Raw genomic sequence first — 16,566 nt, forward strand, 5'->3', positions numbered from 1 at the left:
ACTGGCCATCCTGAACACAGGAACTCTGATTTTTCTATTTTATATATTGGGGTTTCAAGTAACACTTTATTTAAAGAAAAAGTTGCACAGCTATAAGATACAAAATTACAAAACCAAAACATGACCTAATTCCCATTTGAACCACAGCCAAAAATACGAATAATAGAAATAAAGCCAATCAGTAGATCAGAAGTTAGCACTGTGATATGTTATAGTCTTATGGTTAAATAATACCAATTTAAAATGTGATTTCTTTTCCCAATAAAAATAAGCTGATGCATAATGGGGAAACTAGATGCCAATCCTAATATACACCATTTACTGTATGTGGCAGTCCATTAAATAAGAATTAGTGAAAATAACATTTAAGTAATAAAAGTAGATAAAAGCCTTGGCTTTTATCTCAAGGACACAGTAAGTGCTCAACAAATGTTAGTTACTATTTTATGTTTATATAAATTTTTCAATACTATGACTTTCTTTACAAAGTAGTTTTCAGAGTTAAAGAAGAATGAACAAATCTAAAATATATAATAAAATTAAGCAGTACTAAGAAATGTAAGTATAATAAAAATAATGAGGAGTCAAGAGTCAGACCGCTAAGGTTAGAAGCCTAGCTCCACTAATTTACTAGCACTTGGGGCAAGTTCCTTAATTTCTTTATACCTCAGTTACCTCACCTGTAAAATGGTAATGATGGGTTGTTGTAAGGATTAAATGAACTAACATGAACAAAGCATCCAAAACAGTTCTGAGCAGTCAGTATACAATGTTAACTATTATAAACAGAAAGAACTCAAGAATTCTCCCTTTCTTGATGTGCTAAGAACTTTTTTATCTTTTTTTTTTTTTTTTTTCACTTTACAATATTGTATTGGTTTTGCCATACATCAACAAGCATCCACCACGGGTGTACACGTGTTCCCCATCCTGAACCCCCCTCCCACCTCCCTCCCCATACCATCCCTCTGGGTCATCCCAGTGCACCAGCCCCAAGCTTCCTGTATCCTGCATCGAACCTGGACTGGCGGTTCGTTTCTTATATGATATTATACCTGTTTCAATGCCATTCTCCCAAATCATACCCCCCTCCCTCTCCCACAGAGTCCAAAAGACTGTTCTATACATCTGTGTCTCTTTTGCTGTCTCGCATACAGGGTTGTCGTTACCATCTTTCTAAATCCCATATATATGCATTAGTATACTGTATTGGTGTTTTTCTTTCTGGCTTACTTCACTCTGTATAACAGGCTCCAGTTTCATCCACCTCATTAGAACTGATTTAAATGTATTCTTTCTAATGGCTGAGTAATACTCCATTGTGCATATGTACCACAGCTTTCTTATCCATTCATCTGCTGATGGACCTCTAGGTTGCTTCCATGTCCTGGCTATTATAAACAGTGCTGCGATGAACATTGGGGTACACGTGTCTCTTTCAATTCTGGTTTCCTCAGTGTGTATGCCCAGCAGTGGGATTGCTGGGTCGTATGGCAGTTCTATTTCCAGGTTTTTAAGGAATCTCCACACTGTTCTCCATAGTGGATGTACTAGTTTGCATTCCCACCAACAGTGTAAGAGGGTTCCGTTTTCTCCACACCCTCTCCAGAACTTATTGCTTGTAGACTTTTGGATCACAGTCATTCTGACTGGTGTGAAATGGTACCTCATTGTGGTTTTGATTTGCATTTATTTGATAATGAGTGATGTTGAGCATCTTTTCATGTGTTTGTTAACCACATCTGTATGTATTCTTTGGAGAAATGTCTATTTAGTTCTTTGGCTCATTTTTTGATTGGGTCGTTTATTTTTTGAGCTGCAGGAATTGAGCTGCAGGAGTTGCTTGTATATTTTTGAGATTAGTTTGAGATTAGTTTGTCAGTTGCTTCATTTGTTATTATTTTCTCCCATTCTGAAGGCTGTCTTTTCACCTTGCTTATAGTTTCTTTTGTTGTGCAGAAGCTTTTAATTTTAATTAGATCCCATTTGTTTATTTTTGCTTTTATTTCCAATATTCTGGGAGGTGGGTCATAGAGGATCGATCCTGCTGTGATGTATATCGGAGAGTGTTTTGCCTTTGTTCACCTCTAAAAGTTTTATAGTTTCTGGTCTTATGTTTAGATCTTTAATCCATTTTGAGTTTATTTTTGTGTATTGTGTTAGAAAGTGTTCTAGTTTCATTCTTTTACAAGTGGTTGACCAGTTTCCCCAGCACCACTTGTTAAAGAGACTGTCTTTTTTCCACTGTATATTCTTGCCTCCTTTGTCAAAGATAAGTTGTCCATAGGTGTGTGGGTTTATCTCTGGGCTTTCTATTTTGTTCCATTGATCTATATTTCTGTCTTTGTGCCAGTACCATACTGTCTTGATGACTGTGGCTTTGTAGTAGAGCCTGAAGTCAGGCAGGTTGATTCCTCCAGTTCCATTCTTCTTTCTCAAGATTGCTTTGGCTATTCGAGGTTTTTGGTATTTCCATACAAATTGTGAAATTATTTGTTCTAGCTTTGTGAAAAATACCATTGGTAGCTTGATAGGGATTGCATTGAATCTACAGATTGCTTTGGGTAGTATACTCATTTTCACTATATTGATTCTTCCGATCCATGAACATGGTATATTTCTCCATCTATTAGTGTCCTCTTTGATTTCTTTCATCAGTGTTTTATAGTTTTCTATATATAGGTCTTTAGTTTCTTTAGGTAGATATATTCCTAAGTATTTTATTCTTTTCATTGCAATGGTGAATGGAATTGTTTCCTTAATTTCTCTATTTTCTCATTATTAGTGTATAGGAATGCAAGGGATCTCTGTGTGTTGATTTTATATCCTGCAACTTTACTATATTCATTGATTAGCTCTAGTAATTTTCTGGTGGAGTCTTTAGGGTTTTCTATGTAGAGATGATTATCTCAATAGATGCAGAGAAAGCCTTTGATAAAATTCAATATCCATTTATGATTAAAAAAAACTCTCCAGGAAGCAGGAATAGAAGGAACATACCTCAACATAATAAAAGCTATATAAGACAAACCCACAGCAAACATTATCCTCAATGGTGAAAAATTGAAAGCATTTCCCCTAAAGTCAGGAACAAGACAAGGGTGCCCACTCTCACCACTACTATTCAACATAGTTTTGGAAGTTTTGGCCACAGCAATCAGAGCAGAAAAAGAAATAAAAGGAATCCAAATTGGAAAAGAAGAAGTAAAACTCTCACTGTTTGCAGATGACATGATCCTCTACATAGAAAACACTAAGAACTTTTATATGACAAATTTAGATTATCCTTACTTCACCATCACAAAGTTTAAGTAACTTGAATATTTTCACTAGAAGACCTCAATATAATTCAACAAATATTAATCAGTTTCCTTATAAAATAAGTTCTGTTTTCACACTGACATCAGTGCTGCTACTAGTCAGCCTGGCTCAAAATCTCAAGTCATCATCCTTGATTCCTTCTCCTGCACCCTTAAATTTGCTAAGAAGTCAAATAAATTCTACTTTATGTTTCTACCTCCTCCCTTTCTTGTTGAGTTCTATTTATAGCTTCTTTCTTGCATCTCAGTGTACTCTCCACACTGCTTTCAAACGTATTTCTTAATACATCCTCTAACCTGACCACTTTGGTGGGCAACGGAGACTAAAATTGATAAAGGAAACCTGAACCAGTCATTCACTGACGGCTGAGATAGAAAGGCGGAGCTCCATGAGTGAAAGAGAGTGGGCTTCCCTGGTGGTTCAGAAGGTAAAGAATCTGCCTGCAATGCAGGAGACCTGGGTTCAATCCCTGGGATGGGGAGATGCTGCCAAGAAGGGAACGGCTACCCACTCCAGTATTCTGGCCTGGAGAATTCCATGGACTGTATAGTCCATGGGGGTCACAAAAAGTTGGATGCGACTGAGCAATCTTCACTTTCACTTCCATGAGTGAAAGCTCAAAAAATTAACTACTACAAACTACTGTCTGAGATGGGCCACATATGAAGCTTCTGATAAGGCAAAAGGACAGAGACCTAAGGCAAGCAGCATTCTAGCTGGGTGGCTAGATCTGGAACATCCCAATAGCATTCTGTGGCAGGACCAACTCTATGCCAACAAAACCCCTCTCTAATCTGAGGGGCCTAAGGGCCAGGCAAAATTCATTCAACAGAGAATGTAAGAGCAGAGAAAGAAGAAGGTTTCACTCAAACTGAGCCTGAAAACCAAAATTCTAAAGTTATGAAAAATCATCGATCTTTTTAAGCCTGAATTTGTCCTGTTTGTTCACAAAGACTTTTGGTGGGGGTGGGGCAGGGGGGGATAAGTACTTTTTTCCTACAAATATTAGAGAGAAAGAGGAAACACCATTTGGAACTCAGTTTAAAAAAAAAAAATTATTTTATCATCAGTCCAAGACTGGGGAAAAATAAGACAGGAAAGCAAGTACTTCCAGGAACAGTCCTACAGAATCAGAATACATTGATTAAAAAAGGAACTTGGCTATCCCATTGAATTTAGAAAATGTTTCACTTGTCCCAAGAGAAACTGACAAGAGATATGACATCCTGGAGAAGATGTTAAACTTAAAGAATTACATGTTAACCCCATTCTCCAAAAGCAGTCATGATTTAGGCTGACTCATGTCAGATCTGAGGGCATGCCATTCTGTGGGACTCTTCTGAGAGACTGCCAGAGTAATTTTCATTTTGCAAATCCAGTCACCTTGCTTTAACACTCTCTGAAGAGACATTTCAGAAAGTAATTTCATAGCAAAACTCCAGCTTTCTTAGATTGTGCCCCTGCTGCAAATGTTTCATATCAAGAGTATTTATTAGTAAGAGGGAAAAGGTCCCAATTCTAGTTTATTATAACCATGATCATCCTTTCACAGTCAAGTTATTTAATTCTTAAATCAAACAGGTGGATAACATTTTTCTTGACATGATGAGCTGATAGTGCATTAGAATCTTTAAAATTATTTCCTGTGCCCACATTTTGTTTGATGATGGGGATAATTAACTTCTTTAGACATTAACTTTTTTACACATCAAAGTCCTATCATTCCAATGCTTTATTTCCTATCTCCCAGACATTAAAAAAAATAAATGTCGGTTAAAAGCAGAAGCACTCAAGTCAATTTTCTCTAATAAATATAGTTAACATGGAACTGAAAACCTACTGTAATCTTCTCAATGGGTTAATGTCCTACAGTTGTTTTAGCTTTCAATTGAAATGCAGCTGTTTGCCATATTTTACAAAATGAATTCAGATGTGCAGATGGAGACCTAGATTATTTCAACATGCCACAGTTTAAATGTGAACTCAAGGAATAAGTTCATCACTGATTAATACTTATATTTAAACCTGATCATTCAGCCAATAGCCAATATTACATCACATCTGTAAAATTCTGTGCCAGAGTATAAAGACTGGTATCTTTTAATAAAAATAATGGAATTTGAGGATATACCCCTTTTCTTAGAAAATATGACAAAAAAAAATGTTTTAATGTAATAAAGTTATACATCACAAATGTGAATTAAGGAAAAATGTAATGAACCTGTTACTCGGTTTCTGTTTATAGCTCCTATTTTTAGTGACTAAATGACCAAAGAAATACCATGCAACATCTTTAGCCTAAAATACCTCAGAGTTGAAAACTTTATTACTAGTTAAAACACCTTCAAAACAATGTCAAAATCTGGATTGTGAAATCCATCAGTCTACCCATTTATTAAAAGACAGCAGAATTTTTTGTTTCATTCTTGAGAAAAATTAATTCAGCAGACCTCTGTACTGATTCTGAGCATCTAAGAGTCTCAATTTCAATCATTTATAATCTGAGCATCCTACATAATATAAAGTAATAATCCCAAATAATATAAAGTATAATGTTCTATTATAATCAGAACATTTTCATTTTTATAGAACTCCAAAGGCAGGAAGAGATTATGGTTAAACCAACACTATTACACACATTTCAGCTTTACTGCCTAAAAAAAAAAGCTCAAGTTATATCATGATATAAATTTCCTCCTGCTGTGAAAAATACCACCAAATGATCAATCACCGAGAATATAAAAAATAAAAAAAACAAATTAAAATGTGCAAAATTTTAAAACTTCTATGTCTAGTTGGGGATAACACAATAGTAATTCCAATATATTTATATACACCCCAATTCAAGTTAATACCTACTATAACTTGGTAGTAACAGTCAACTAATCTCTCATTTAGTTTCTTGATATGTCAAGAATAATTTATCTCAGAGGAGTATTGTAAAGAAGGCAGTGGCTACAACATATGAGCACTCAAAAAATACACTTGAATTGAAAATATCAAAACACTTGTAAAACACAAAAATTCCCTCTAGATAGATTATAAACTACGCTTACATATCTCAGTTGGCTACGTGAGCAATTTTTTTTTACCTATTGACAAAGAAGCTGTGACACAATGGTCAGAGACACGTGAAGTTCTATCTTTTCTTTAGTTTCATATTAATGTAGGTTTCTACTCTATGTGCTTTCTTTTTTTTCCCCATGTGTTTTCATATACAGTACTCTCCTTAAGAAATACTGAGTTTCCTAAGTATTAACTCTTAAACGAGTTTCAAAAAAATTTTTATTCTTTGCAAAAATGTTTCTTACACACAGCCAATCTGCCTGTCAGATCATCCTAAAATACATGACATCCAAAACCCTGAGAAAATGGCAAGCTCACTTTTCCAATATCAAAAACACTTGTTTCTATATAAAATAATACACAATTGAGTGACAATGGTTAACTTTCCAGATATTTGGAATCAATTATACTTCTAATAATAAGAAGTAAGTATATTTGACAAGGATGTCAAAAAAGGAGATCTCTTAAACATCAAGATTCTCTTCTAGTCCAGACTCACATTTTAAAAATATTAACTGTTATGAGAAGTCCATATTAAGTACAAACAATTCAATAAAATATCTCATGTGGTTAAAAACACACTTAACGTGACTAAACAGAAAAAGGAGGGGGACATTTTCTGGAGGCATGTATAAAAGAGATGAGTTTGCATAAGCATTTCAGAATTTATAAAGGATCTTTCACCTGTATTAGCTCACATTTGTTCAAAACCATCCTATTAGGCATGTGTTCCCCCCAACTAACAAAGAAGAGTGAAAACACTGGGTGAAGGCCACAAATCTAACACACAAAAACGCACTCTGATCTTAGATAACCCACAATAGCCAGTCCACCTACACACATACAAAAATTCACCCATCTTCTACCTTAGTGCCTAGTTTTAACACACTAAAATATGAATTACTGAGAAGTAGTACCAGGGAACTTGTCATTACGTTTTCTTAGAGACTGATAACTTTAAAAATTAAGTTCAGGAATTCTTTGCTTAAAAGTAAATCTCAGGCAAACAGATAAACAACTATAACTATAACGGGCAAAGTATAACTATGCACGCTGGCAGGCGGAAAAAAAAAGTGAAAGTGTTAGGCGTTCAGTCGAGTCCGACTCTTGGCAACCCCATAGACTGTCGGGAGGGGGGACCAAAGACATCTGAAGTTCAGAACTACAGTTTGAAAATCACTAATTTCATCCAAATCCCTCATTTTTCAGGTGAGGATACTGAAGTCCAGAGGGGTTTCTTGAACTGCCCAAGGACACATCACTATTTAGCGATACAGCTGGGATTAAAACTGAGGTCCCCTGACTTCTGGTCCAGAGTTCTTTCTACTATCCCACAAGGAACACACAAATAAAAGTTGGTTATAATTAACTCACAAGTCCTCCACAATGTGTTTGTCATAGTGAACTTTGTTGTGAAGTATCTGTCTATGCCAACTCACAGTTTAGCAGGTAAAGAGCTAGGCTCTGGAGTTCAAATACAGGCTCTAACACTTACCAGGTGACCTTGGGCAAGTCACATCACCTCCCTGCCTCAGTTCCCTCATCTTTAAAAAGGAGATTAAAAGTACTCCTCTCATAGGCGACATCAAGTAATGTACACAAAGCACCAAGGACAGTGCCTGGTACCTAGAAATACTCAGTTCGTCATGATGATGACGATGATGATGAACCCAACAAAAGTACAGTTTCTTGAAAACATATCCCAAAGTACTACTATTAAACATGCATATCCTCAGAGAAAGAATACTATGCTTAGGAGTAGTCTTTTAAAGATTCAGAAACAAATTAATATGAAAAAAAAAAGTGAAATATAAAGGATCCAGTCAAAAAACCTCTACAGCATTTGAAATAGCAAAAGTATACTTTAAGCTTTGTAAGTAATGTATATTTGTATATTTTATAATTTTAGAAGTTCACATATTTACTGCCCTGTGAAAATTCAAGGAACACAACAGTTTTTCAGCAACTAATACATACTATATGCCAGACAGAATGTTATTTTCATATTCATAAACTTAAACTTCAATATCCACTATTAGATATTATCAGAGGCAGCAATGTAAACAAAGAATCTTACATATCCATTCCAGAAAGTAAAGACTCATCAGTACCACCTATTAAGGGGGAATGACATCTTTGGATAAATAAGATAGAGCATTAGTTTGGAACACATGAAGTGCCCATGAAAACATTGGTTTTTCCCTTAGCAGTTAGTATAGAGTTGTTTGGGGCAGGGAATATACTGGAAACAGATCAATTAAGCACCATTGCTGGGACTTACAGTATTATTTGTAAAAGAGAATGATCTTATGTATGTGCTGATTCACAAATTAAAATACATGCAGTTTTTGCAGATTTAAGGCCAGTCTTTACTGGAGGTAGGAGGTGGACCAGTTGAGACTCAACCAGTTAAATTAACGTCTGAAAGACAATTTACGCAGTTCTCATCTGAAGCCTCCAGTAATCCTGTGAGGAGGTAGGTTAAGGTTAGGTCCTAATCCTATTTTACTGATGAGGAAATTGAGACTCAGAAAAGTTAAACATCTCAACTGAAATCATAGGGCAGAAAATGTGTACACCTGGATTTTGGAATTAGTTAAAACTAATGCAAAATGCATCTCCAGATCCATTACTTGATAAACTTAAGGCTAGAGCAGCTAATACTTGCTGAGTACTTCTGTGCTTTGCTGCACCCAGCACTGCACCCAACACATCACAGGGGTTACTGCATTTAACCCTCAGCAGTGAGGAATCAAACCAAATGTGTTTGACTCTCAATAAAGTATTTTAATCCACTACACTATAAATTCAATTAACACAATAATGCATTAGATTGAACTATTATTCTTTACTATTTAAGTGAAACCAGTCTTTAACGTGGTAAGCAGATTTCTAACTAATTTCATCGCTCAATTTCACCATACAGTAAAACAGGTATTATTTTCAACAAGAATACTCAGTGTTCTGATTTGACTGGCATGGTCCAACTTTCTTTGCAGATTTTACAACAAAATATTTTTTTAGAGAAAACCAACAATCAAAGTACCCAAGATTGCTAGCCAATTATACTGAGAAAAGTAGAAATTTTTAATTATCAGTGGCTTAAGCGGACAGGTCACTTGCTGGCCTTACTCCAGACAGCTCATGTGTTATTTATGCACATAAGCAATATCTGTCACTACTTCAAAGTGAGTACATTTCTGAGACCACAGTACATTTACTCCTCCTAAAATTATATACTCCAGATTTCAACAAGCTTAAAAGGAGGGTGACCATATTATTATGTGGACCCAACTGGAACATTTTTTAAAATGAAAGGGTCCCTATTAATAATTATGCAGAGACAAACAGGCTCTAAACCATGACTGACCCAAAAAAGCAGGGTATACAGTCACCCTACACAAGAGCAATCCATTTGATTTGTATGTTATGGGGTATTCTCTGTATATGCTTTATTTATGAGCTTCCAGTTTTTGTTCCAGATCCAAGGATTATCATCAGCCTTGAGACAAAGGGTACCACTCTACAGACACCAGACCAGAGTTAAGGGTGTGTTATCTATAAATAAAGTGGGGTTTTTTTTAAGGTTTTCTTCAAAACTTAACTTTATAAACATTTGCTTAAAAAAAAAAAAACTATATTTCAAAGAAAGCATCCTTGCAAAATACTGCCAAATTTCAGGCTTCTCTCTTCAAGAGTTTTGAATACCAATAACTACAAAACTATTGCAATGGCCCAATGCTCAAAGTTTACTATTATAGTTAATGAAAAACACCATCTTTCAAACTGAAAAAACTTTAGGAATAAAAGAGTTGAAAGGTTTTCACTGAAAACTAACTAAAGTGATAAAAGATAGTGGACACCCAGTCACAGTACAATAATGGTTAAAGGAAACTCCACTTCATATTATTACGACTCTCCAGATGAATCTGGCATTAGCTGTACAACCTAGGAGTCAAAAGAATGCTTTGCTTTCATTTGCAAGCTGTAAATAAGTATTAACAGACCCAAGCTTTGAACTACAGTATTTGAATGAAAGGTATTATTTGAATATAATTATGATTCCCTAAGGCAACAAATGTTCTAAGAACTGGCTTCTCCAACTTAAAATTCAACCAAATCAAGAATTGGAAAAGGTCTCAGGGCCTAGATTCTAGACCTATGCTGTCCAACAAGGCAGCCACTAGCCACAAGCCGCTATTTATATTTCAATTAATTTTGTTTGCTTAGTTGCTAGGTCCTGTTGGCTTCTTTTGCAAACCATGGACTGCAGCCTTCCAGACTCCTCTGTCCATGGGATTTTCCAAAGAATACTGCAGTGGGTTCCTTCTCCAGGGGATCTTCCCGACATCAATTAATTTAAATAAAATTAAAAATTAAATTCCTAAGTGCACTAGCCATACTTCAAATGCTTAAGAGCAACTTGTGTCTAGTGGGTACCATATTAGGAAAGCAGAGATTACAGAATATTTCCGTAACGACAGGAAGTTCCACTGGACAGGGCTGCTCTAGATCTTTTCTTAAATGTTCCCAGAGACAAGAAACGTGCAATAGCACACTAAAGGGCACTTTATTTTTGCAAAATAGTAACTATCAGGAAATTTATTCATAACAGTCAAATCCATCCTCTCTCAAACATCCACCAGAAATTCCACGAGTTCCGTACTCAATTTGGTCTTCAAGTAAATCTTCATAGACAAATTTAATTCTACTTCTAAAGTTCTATCCCTCACATACACTAAGACTCTAGATCTTCCCCTCCCAGATAAATTCATCATCATTTCTTTGCAAGGAAATATTGGTAGCTAAAGTCTTATAACCTCAGGGAGTTAAGCTCATTTATCCCCGTGTACATTAATAACACATTTCCAGGAACGCCTCTGAGCGCCACATATTACATTCCACTGCCCCCTATAAATTGAGGCCAGTTTCATTTTCTCACTTAGAAAGCCAGGTCACAGTCATTCTGAATTCCTTAAAACAGAGAGATAAAAATGACAGGTAATTAATCAGTGCTCAGAGCTTGCAATAAGCATTTAACCTGTATTATCTCATCTAATCCTCACATTTCTGAGATAGGCTACTACTACCCCCATTTGACAGACCAAAACACCCAGCCAAAAACACGCTAAATAATTTCCCCAGGGATAAGAGATGTGGGGAGAGTCAATCTTTTCCCTTTCCAGGATGCTATACCTCTTCTAACACTACCTAACTCTTCTTTCACCTCGCCCATAAAGCAACAATTTCCTTCTTTAAGAATTATTTCCCCCTAAACACGGCCTAGATGACAGGCGGAAGGTGCTTCTTAACACACCCAGCGGTACCCGCTCTCACCCGCCCGCCCAACTCCCCTGGCCCCACGCCCACCCGCCAACGGGGAGGAGTCAAGGCCAACTCCACACTCCGCGGGCGAACCCGGGCGCCTCGCGGGGCCGGCGGCTCCGGAGACGCTGCTTCGGTTCTCCCCTCGGCCTCCGGCGCGAACGCCCGGGACCCCCCGCGGCCGTCCCCCGGGGACAGGGGCCGGGGCGGGGCCCAGACACGTGGGTTCGGCGCCCCTCTCGACCCCAGCCCTCTCCCCCGTCCTCCCCCGTCCCGCCCCCGATACCCCCTACAACCTCTGCTCTAAGAACACTTGTAGACACAGCTGGGCGTCCCGCGTGGAGAATGTGGGGTTAGAGATGGTGCGGTTTCTGCGGCGGCGGCCCGGGACACGCTTGGAAAAGGGCGGGGTGGGGGGCTGAAAGTGTCGAAAGGGAAAGGGTGGTTCAGCGGGGACGTAGTTGGGGTGGGGGTGGGGGGGCAAGATGGCGTGAGCCCGATTCTCACTGTGGGGCGGGGGTGGCGGAGGTGGAGGAGGGAGGGCTACGATCGCCCCCACCACTCTCGGCGCGGGCGCTGGCGCATGCGCGCTCGGCCAGGTGGCGCGCGGTCTCCTTTCCTGAGCCAGCCACTTCCGCCACACTCGCTGGGGGCGGGGCTTCGTGGCGCGCGCCTGCTGCCGCTTTCCTTGAGGCCGTGGTGCTTTGATCGCCTGGCCGGCGGGCGGGCGACCCCGAGCCACGCCGCGGCCTTTTTAGGACGAGGGCTGCTGGGAGAGGGGTGGGGATGAACAGAACTGGAGGATGTTCAGGGCCATTCCTTTAAGAATGAGCTGAGAGGGCTGGCGTTTTCGAGGGACGGAGGAAGTTTATTTTCAACTTCAGGGCAGAGATTGGCCTCTAACGGTTTCCTTCAGAATTGAGATGAACCGGAGTCCCAGCGGGACTGTGCCTTTAGGATGGTGCAGGGAAATGGAAAGATCAGAAAGGCTTGCTTCCCCCAGAGGACCGCTCACGGTGCCAGTGTGAGGACAGGGGACAATTTCTGAGACAGTGAAACATCCGGTCTTCCGCCGGCTCCCGCGTATCACCACTCCATCCTTCCCGTACAGGCAGTGGAAGATGATACCCCGCAGCGACTTTTCCCCCATTCCTCATTTTATCATTTAACGACTACGTTTTGATTGAAACCTTTTTGCTATTTCAAGGCTTCTTGATGCATGATCCTGTATTTATTTTTCCTTAGAATTTTAGCCTGCTTCTCCTTATTTTTAAATCTTGACTCCCACTTTTGAGCTGTACATCCTGTCCTCAGGATTGATACAGATATATTTCTTTAAATAATACAGTCATAAGAGTGACTTGAGTTGCTTTCTTTATTTTTCAAAGATTTAACTACTAACCTTCCAGTTTTTTAAGCGTTGCTACTTCGGTTAGTTTCTTGCCCGTGAATATTTGTGTTCTGAAATAATCCCTTCCTTCTTCCTATTTGCTTACATTGTTTAAAATAGCAACTTATTTGATTATTTCCTCTGTGGATTGTAGTTGAGTTCTCTGTTAATTTCGTGTTTAGGTCTCTTCAACCTCCCCAACGCTTAAATACTTGCCAAATAATTAAAGTTTCAAAAGAATAAATATGTTTAGGATGTAAAAGCTCACCATAATGTGTAAATCAAGGCTCAGTTCATTGGTAGAAAAAGTGTAGACTTTAAGGGAAAGTAACAGAGAAAATTGTCATAATTTCTTACGAAGAAAGACTGGTTTATAAAATTGTTGAAAAACCCTTTCAAGTACATTAGCAAGAAAATAGAGAATTAAGAGAAATACTAATATTAGATCTACAGAAATATAACCCAAAGGAGATCATTTCAATTAAAATTATGTTCCATCAGTGTTGCCATACTCATATTTTCATGGGAGTTTTACCTGCATCACATGGGGACCAGATATAACCTAGTTTTCAGAACAGTACCCAGACTTTACTCTCAAGCCACTGGTATCTGACCTACAATATGATCACACACAATAGGAAAGGTGTCATGGAGAAAAGAAACTAAGTTAAACAAGGTTCTGGTAGAGGGAGCTCAAAATTTCACTCTTAGGAAATTGTGACATGCTGTTCACAAAGATCTTACCTTTGAAGTCACATGAATTATCTTAATGTTCCTACCTCCTGGAATCTGTTAAAATCTATTTTAAAAATTTGGCTTAGCTATAATTTTGTTTGTAGTTTGAGAGCATTCCTTTCCACAGAGTCAAAAATACTTTCCATTCAATTAATACCAAAGATCCTCAGTTATCAATACTACTAAAGTATCTTCATTATAACAATGCTAAAACAATGACACCAGTGCCGATAAGAAAATGTTGATGACTACCAGCTTTCAGAAAAATATGTGATTTCCAAACATGTGGAGAAGACACACCAGGAGACCAAACTGAATTCATCACACCACAAAAAAGTCTTCATCCCTTGAACAAAGCCAGCTGCTACTGTAGACTTTTACATTCCTCTGGTATATTAACCTTAATATAGACTCACTAACGCAAACAGAAAGGAATATATATCTAAGCAAAAATACCTCTTGGCATCTTAAAAGATGACTAGATTAGATAGGTAAGAAAAGAAGCCCTAATCCTCCAAATAATAGCAGAGGCCATGCATACTATGGAACCATCTCTGTGAGAAAGTAACTTCTCCTCCTGTGAATGCCATAGAACAATTCACTTCAGGTGACCTGCAAATTCTTAACTCTTTTGTGACCCATGACTCTTAATTATTTATTAGGATGCTTGTGGAGCCATTTTATCATTTTATCAATTATTTTATCCTTTGCTTAATTTGCTTTTCTAGTGTTTATGTAGTCACCATGGAAATAAACTGCGTAAGACTGCATATTGTTTAGAATTCCATATTGTAATTTTTGCTATAGTCAATTAATTTCCTTATACTAAGAACAGGTTTTCAGTGGCAATCTCACAGTTACCTTGTTTTAATCTTAGAAGAAGTTCTGACCAAAACAGTTATTCAGTTCCGTGGTACCTGGTAAAGTCATTTTGTATCTTGGAGGCTCAGTTTTCATAAGTGTAAAATAAGGCAATCAAGCCAAGTAAAGTACAATCTTGTAGCCCTAAAATTCTGTGCTTCTTTTAAATAGGCATGACCAAAAGATGGATCTTAAAGGTGTGCAGAATAGTTTTAGCTTTCATATTTATGCTTCCAAAAATTAAATACGATAATTAGCACCTATTACTAATTCTCAACTCTTACTAACGTTGTCAGACTCTTGCTTTAGGCCAGTTTGGATGTTCAACTATGTGCATTTTAAAAGACCAACAGGGAAAGGTATATATTAATCAAATTTATTGATACACTGGAGGTGTAGCACATAATTATTCATAGTGTAATCAAATTGGCTTCCCAAACCTTCCAATTATATTCATATATTTCAAAGTAGGAAGAGTAGCAAAGTGATGAGAGAAGAAATACTAAAATCAGCTTGTAGAACTGTAATCATGATCCATCCTCTTAGGAAACTCTCATTGCAGGTTTAACATTCCAGGATCTTTTAAAATTAGTGCTTGGCTGCTAGAAAATGATCATGTTTTCAAGATTCCGATGGGAAGAGAATCAGAGAATATCAGGGTTTCATCAGGCCCCTGACCTCTCTAGACTTATGGAAACTTAAGTTGTTCCATTCCCATAGAATCTACTATATAATACCTCTTGTATTGGAAACAAACAACTTTTACATTTCTACCTTTGAAAAATAGGGTCTATTTGTTGAGAGTTAGTAATAGATGCTAATTATCATATTTACTCAGCAATTATTTATGATGGGCCTACCTGGGGTCGATAGAGTCGGACACGACTGAGCGACTTCACTTTCACTTTTCACTTTCATGCATTGGAGAAGGAAATGGCAACCCACTCCAGTGTTCTTGCCTGGAGAATCCCAGGACGGGAAGCCTGGTGGGCTGCCGTCTATGGGTCGCACAGAGTCGGACACAACTGAAGCAACTTAGCAGCAGCAGCAGCATAGTGTGCCTGGCACTATTCTAGGAGCCACAGATATAGCAGTTGACAAAACAAAACTCCATGCCATCATCAAACTCACATTCTAGAAGGAGTTGGACAATAAGCAAAATGAATACTCAAATTATATATTAAAAGGCCATTAGTGTTAGAGGTGGAAAAATTATACAACAGAAAAGAGATTATGGAATGAGATAAAGCACAAAAGGAATAAGAGAATTGTGATTTTTATATTCGACTAGCAGGGTAGGGCTCACTAAGGAAGTGTTATTTGAATAATGACTTGAAGAACGTGAAGGAGGTACCTGTAGTTGTTTAAAGAGAGAGAATTCCAGACCATGAGGACAATGCACGCGAAGGCCCTGAAGTGGGAACAGGGTTGGTAAGTTGCAGGAATGTCCAGAAGGCCATTTTAACTGAAGAAGAGTGACCCAGAAAGAAGAATAACATAATGTGAGGTCATAAAGGAACCAATGCATGACTCTCAAGTGTTCTGAAACACTGGAAAAATGACTTTGCCATTAACTGAGATGGAAAGGACTGGGGAGAGAGTATCTTGAGTGTATGTACGAGACCAAGAATCCAATTTTAGGCATAAATAAGTAATGAAGTACAGAGTTTGTATTATCTTTAGCATTTTTGCCATCCTAAGTTCTTATGAAAGTGAAGGAAAGTTTGTACCTCTTTTAATAATAATTCAATTTTTAACCCTGCTCACATAATAGAAGCCCATCTAGACCTGTCTAATATATGTCAAAGAATATTTTATTTTTGCTTTAAGATGTGAGGAAGAATTCCCTGGCAGTCCAGTGCTTAGGA

General features: G+C 37.9%; 2 protein-coding genes across 10 annotated transcripts in view; one reads left to right on the forward strand and one right to left on the reverse strand.

The window, feature by feature from the left end:
- Positions 1-16,168, reverse strand: part of SUPT3H (SPT3 homolog, SAGA and STAGA complex component) — a 419,512-nt gene extending 403,344 nt beyond the window's left edge. For 3 of the 5 annotated variants that reach the window (XM_024983744.2, XM_024983745.2, XM_059880441.1), the window contains exon 1: positions 12,009-12,299. The gene's annotated coding sequence lies outside the window, so the exon portion shown is untranslated. 5 annotated transcript variants of the gene reach the window in all.
- Positions 1-16,566, forward strand: part of RUNX2 (RUNX family transcription factor 2) — a 351,735-nt gene that overhangs the window by 35,116 nt on the left and 300,053 nt on the right. The window lies entirely within an intron of this gene.

The sequence above is a fragment of the Bos taurus genome, chromosome 23 (assembly GCF_002263795.3).
Source record: "Bos taurus isolate L1 Dominette 01449 registration number 42190680 breed Hereford chromosome 23, ARS-UCD2.0, whole genome shotgun sequence".
Classification (NCBI taxonomy): Eukaryota; Metazoa; Chordata; class Mammalia; order Artiodactyla; family Bovidae; genus Bos; species Bos taurus.